This window comes from Xenopus laevis, chromosome 6S (assembly GCF_017654675.1).
Source record: "Xenopus laevis strain J_2021 chromosome 6S, Xenopus_laevis_v10.1, whole genome shotgun sequence".
Classification (NCBI taxonomy): Eukaryota; Metazoa; Chordata; class Amphibia; order Anura; family Pipidae; genus Xenopus; species Xenopus laevis.
Genome location: NC_054382.1, coordinates 12341633 through 12347693, shown reverse-complemented (window position 1 = coordinate 12347693; position 6061 = coordinate 12341633). Strand labels below are relative to the sequence as shown.

The window sequence follows — 6061 nt, the reverse complement described above, 5'->3', positions numbered from 1 at the left end:
CTTTGCCATTTGCCCTGGGCTTTGGCTAGTGGATCTGAGGTAGTTTGCCCCACTATGGTGTATGAGTAAGATAGGGGTTTAGCAAATTCCTCCCTGCGTAAGGGTCCACCATCTCTATTAGTCTGGTAGGGAACTGGCTGCAGAAAGCATTAAAAAAGATGGAGGTACCTGAAGGACATACCTTGGACTATTTGGTGTCTCTCTCAGAGAGCTTGGAACTTCTTTATATCTCCATCCAGTTCTATATACTGTAGGCGCTTGATACTCTGTAAGGCCCACAGAGCAATGTTGTCTGAGCAATCATAAAGTACATCTCTGATTGCAGTATAGTTACTTAGCTCAAAGAAAAGCACATTGGAAAACTTGCTGAGCTCCCAGAACATCATAGTGATATGTTCTATCCAACCTTGGTAAGTAAGTAAATGGGCATGACAGTTGCACAATATGAGCCAAGCAATGGGTTCAGGCACAGCACTTTCTCTACCGAGCCATTATCCATCAGTGCATTAGCATCTGCCGGCTGCAGCATGGAATCCATTAGGTAACAATAAAACATCTGTAACATAAATATAAATATATATATATTGTTTGCTGGTTTCTTTGTTAATGGAAGCAGTGAATGGATCCTTCTTAGCAAGCGTTACCATGAGGCTCAAGATGAGCTGGAGTGGCAGGACAAAGTTTTAAAGACGTCTGAAAAGGCAACTCTCAAACAAAGTTGGGAATGGAGGAGTTTGGAAAGTAGAAGAAGAAAAATGACAGTGTGGTCTGAAGTGGATCAGGCAAGGCAAGGCTGAGGGTCAGGAGGGAGTTGGTAGAGCAGGGTGTTCTAGAGGACCTTTGGGAAGGGCAGGGGGTTCTCGAGAGGACCTTTGGGAAGGGCAGGGGGTTCTAGAGGACCTTTGGGAAAGGCAGGGGGTTCTCCAGAGAAACTTTGGGAAGGGCAGGGGGTTCTGGACAACCTTTGGGAAGGGCAGGGCATACTAGAGGCGCTTTGGGAAGGGCAGGGGTTGTAGAGGAGCTTTGGGAAGGGCAGGAGGGTTCTAGAGAAGCCTTGGGAAGGGTAGGGGGTTCTAGAAAAGCTTTAGGAAGGGCAGCTTGGGGGAGAAGAGATTGGTGAGGAGAAGATGTTGGTACAGGCAGAGATGGACAGAATACTCTATCAGGATCTAGATAAACAGCAAGCCAATCTAGTCTGGACTTTATTATTCTGCTTCTTTCCTAGGAAAACAAATGCTGCCACCTGCTGTCAAACATACTGCATCGGCAAAGTTAGAAGCAATCAAAGGTAAATTGCTCAGAGAGAACTGGGAACTTGTTCACATGCCCATTAATTAAGCCTTTGGGTACTAAGAATAAAAAAATAGAATCTAGAAAAGGTTTGGTCTATAATGCAGGCTGGTGTATTAGGTGTACATTAGGGAAAAAAGGCAGACAAACTAGTGTGGCCCAGTGTTGCCTCTCTGTTTTCTATAAAATGGACAGATTACTGAACTATGTGTGGGGCTAAATTATAATAAAATTATGTCCTCCAAAGAGGTCAATGGAGTAGTCTGGGGGAGAAATCTTTTGTAGGGCACATTCAAGCCATGGGCCTCCAGTGCTCCAGTCCTGGCCAGGACTTTCTCAGAGCCCAAATAGAAAGATTTACTCTGTAACCAGAAATATTCAGACACCTGCCTGTCCCCCATCTCATTCTAAAACCCAGGGTATTAGTCGGAAGTTTGTCCCTTTCTGCTGTAGCAGTCAAATTTGAATTGTTCCCAGGAACCAGGTATGATAAATCATTTGAATTATTCCCAACTTGAATTTGTGAGTTTTGACCAACAATCCAACTCGAAAAAATCTAATTCGAATTTCCAATTCGAACCTTAATAAATTTGCCCCATAGTGTCCGATAAATCCAGTTCCGCAGGAAACTTTGAGTACTAGTGTTTCTTTAAGCCTTCTGTTGATCACTTTTTTTTAACCCTTTACGTGTTTTTCTTCTTTCAGTGCTGTATATCCATGTATGTCCATGAGGATATTAGATGAAACGCTTCATCCATCGTAATGAAAGAGCCAAGAACCTCAACCTGTTAGAAAACTAGTAAAATATACAGATTCTTTTTGTAAAGGTTTTTTGTTTTTACTATTTCTTGAACATAATCATTGCTTATCTTTTCAATGAGTATCTCAGTGATGAGAAGAACAGTATCTAGAGATGGATAATGTGTTGGATTATTTTCAGCATAAATATAGCTAGAATAAGCAATCCATATGGTTTGCTGACAAAATAAAGATATTCTAAGGTAACCTGTCATCTACTGCTAGAAAGAAAAGCCGTCTGCTTCCAGCAAACACTTGCATTGCTCTGTAGCCACATGGCTTATTGAATAAATCATTTGTCCTTGTCCTAAATCATCTCCCAGGTGTTCAGTTGAGTTGAGGTTCAGGCTCTTTGCAGGCTGTTCTGTATGGACCTTACTTTGGGCATAGGGTTCTCCTGCTGATACAGAACAAAAGATCCTTCCCCAAACTGTACAAAGCAGGAGCTGTCAACAATGTCAATGTAAGTGCACTGGCTGGGTCTTATATAGGCAATTATTTACATGGCATGCCCATATTTTAAGAAAAGTCATAAGTATAAGAAAGTCACAGACATGTTTATAAAGTAGAATAAAGTTTCTTGCATTCTTTAAAAGCAGGTAAGCTAGCGAGATTGCAAACAACGCTCCAGTGTTTTATTGTGGCACAATTGGGACTTGGCTGTGGTTTTATTTGGAGACACTTCATCATCCCGTCTGTTTTGCCTCTTTGAAAAGAAAAATTACTTGTGACCCCAAAAAAGACAGTGTAGCACGGCTATTCTCTTCCCAAGGAACAATGGCTTCTTCGTAGATAAAAGCCTTTTTGATTCTTTCAAATATTTGGGACAGCGTTGTTTTTTGTGTTTTTTTTTTAATAGCAATTGCTGTTCAGTCTGAAACACATTAGAGCAGTTAATGTTGGATATTGTATTATCCGCAGATAACAAGATACTGCAAAGTCAGAACAAAAAAAAAAAACAACAGTTATTAGGAATTAAATGTTTCCACCACAAAAGCACTAATGTACTGAGCTTTCCTCTAGGTCAGGAGCCCACGTCCAGAGAATGATTTGTCATCTAAATGCAAGTCTGATCATTGTTCTGTATTTCATTATGATACAAAAGATGAAAAGAGAGAGAATATACTCGAGTATAAGCCGAGTTTTTCGGCCCCCAAAATATGCTGAAAAACTCTACCTCGGCTTATACTCGGGTCAAGCGCAAAAACGGTCGCCGGCGTCTAAGAATAGTCGCCAGCGTCCAAGAATAGTCTCCAAGTATATTCGCCAGCGTCCAAGAATGGTCGCCGGCATCCAAAAACGAGACGCCGCCACCTCCAATGGGAGCAAAAACCCAAAATTTTTTGATTGAAACTTACAAGAATGCTGCATTTCTCACCCTTGGCTTATACTCGAGTCAATAAGCTTTCCCAGTTTTTGGAGGTAAAATTAGGTACCTCGGCTTATACTCGGGACAGCTTATACTCGAGTATATACGGTAACTACTTGTTGTTGGCTAGAGATCAGCTTCATTGGTTCCTGAGAGTTTTAATATAATGGATTCAAAGAAACCTAGTTGTAAGCAGCAAAGGGAGTGCCTAATAATCTTCTACAAAGTTCAGCCTAATTGTTGCTATACATGATGATAGGATAATATTATGTAGATCCACAACATGGCCAAAAAGACATAGACGTCTGCCTCCCAACATCTCATTCCAAAACCAACTGGATTATTATAAAATCGGTCCTTCCTTTGGCGAGGATTTCCATTAGATGTTGGATCATTGTTGATGGAATTTGCATCCAATCAAATATAGGAGGCTGGTCACTGTTGATTGGGATCAGGCCTGGCTGCCATTGGCAAACAAATTAATCCCACAGGGGTTCAGTTGAACAGATTTTTTATTTATCAATACATTTTCCCAAAAATTTCCTGTGCGGGAAAAAAACTCGACAAAATCGTGAAAAAAATGGAATCATACAAATATGATAATCTTTGGCTTATTGCACGAAACCCAGCTCAGATCAGGATATCTTTGGGACTTCTCTCATTGACTTCTACATGAACTTGTCAGGTCCGAGTTGGAGTACCTTTTTTTATTTGGATTTTTAAAAAACCCTCTGGGTGTTGTTTTTTTTCCCACTAAAAGTTCGGATTTTATAATAAAAAACTCGAATTTTTCGAGTTTTTGGCATTCAGACTTTAAGACTTTAACAAATAACCCTCTTAAAGGACCTTTAAAAAAAAATTAGTTGGATGGATTGCCCGATCGCTTTCTGAAGAGGAGTTTCGGTAAGTTATTACTTAATAAAGACTTTGCGATTTTAAAGTTTCATTTGTCTTGGTGTTTTTGTTTTTTTTGATGTATACCAACAATTTTTTTTTTATTTGATGTTACTGGTCCTTTAATGCTATGTATTATATAGGCAGCCGCGCTTGCTTGAAATGACTTTAATGAATGTCCCTTCTGCAATAATTAGGTCCCCTCCTTTCCGGCCCATGGACTGTTTGCGGCCTGTGATGGAACACAAATATTTGCTTCTGCCGTGTCTTTCGTTGGAGATGGAAGAAGAATATCAATTCTAGCGCTGGGCTTTATGTGACAGCTGCTGGAGCTGGAGCACAATATAACCTGACGGTTAGGTCAACCCGAGCTGCTTGCAATAAATGTTACAAGGGAAAATATATTGTTAAATAGCAAGCAGGAAGGAGACAGCTAGCTGTCAGCTCTTGGACCTTGAAGTGACACCGGGTGGCGACTCTGTTGGCAGGACGTGGGATTTCGCTGAGGTTGCCGCTTTGGAAGCGTTTATCTGTTGAGCGCAGAGCTGTTACTGAACAAAGGCCAGAGGAAGCCCATAACAAACGCAGCACATTGGATTTGGCAGGGAAATCACAGCAATAATACAAGTGCTACAGACATTATGTGCTGCCATCCGCCATAAACACCAATTAAGGCTAACGGAACACTAAGCTCAGTGGCTTTAATTTTCCATTGTAAAACAATCAAGCCTTCTTTCACTGTATAAATATAGGGTATGCCAAGAGAGATGCACGTAACAGCCACTCTCATTGGATGCCCATCAGATCACAACTGTTTCTTAACTGTTAAAAGGGTGGTTCACCTTTAAGTTAACTTTTAGAGGCCCATTTATCGAAGGTCGCATTTCTAATTCATGTGAATTTTTTTTAAATTCGCATATACTCACAATTCGACTGGGAGTTTATTTAAGAAAAATTTGAATGTCTAGGGGGAGATTTATCAAGGGTCGAATTTCAAAGTGAAAAAAACTTCGAAACTCAAACATCGAATAGGGTAGTCCGACATTCGAAGTCGAAGGATTTTTAAGATCGTGCGATCGTGCTTCGATTGTTCTTCGAATCGAACGATTTAATCGTATGATTTTACAAAAAAATCCTTCGACTTCTCAAAACGTAGCCAAATACTGGCTATAGGTTCTAGGAGGTCCCCATAGGCTAACATAGCAATTCAGCAGGTGGCGAAATGTCGAAGTCGACGTTTTTAAAAGAGACAGTACTTCGATTTTCGAATAGTCGAATTTGTGAAGTATTTTCAATTCAAATCGAAGTTGAAGTCGAATTTGGCCTATTCGATGGTCGAAGTACCCAAAAATTACTTCGAAATTCGAAGTTTTTTAATTCGAAAATTCACTTCGACCCCCTAATATTCGATGGAATGGTTCCAAGCCGAAGATTCGTATTCGATCTGTATTTTTTTCATCCAAAAAAAAACCCTTAAATATCAGGAAGGCAATTACCAACTCCAAATGGCTCAACGGCCATTGACTTGTACATTAATTCGGCAGGTTTTAGGTGGTGGATATTCGAATTAGGTCTGTTTTCATGGTCGAGGTGTGATAAATCTCACATTCGAATTTACATTCGAAAATTCGAATTGACTATTCGACCCTTGATAAATCTGCACCTTATTATGAAGTAGAGAGTGATATTCTGAGATAATTTGCAATTGGT

The 6061-nt window shown here is 40.3% G+C and overlaps 1 long non-coding RNA gene across 1 annotated transcript; it reads left to right on the top strand.

The window, feature by feature from the left end:
• Positions 1–313: 313 nt before the first annotated feature.
• LOC108719828 lies at positions 314–2116 on the top strand. Its single transcript, XR_001936272.2, has 2 exons — positions 314–1288; positions 1996–2116. It is a non-coding gene; the product is annotated as an uncharacterized LOC108719828 (long non-coding RNA).
• Positions 2117–6061: the final 3945 nt, after the last annotated feature.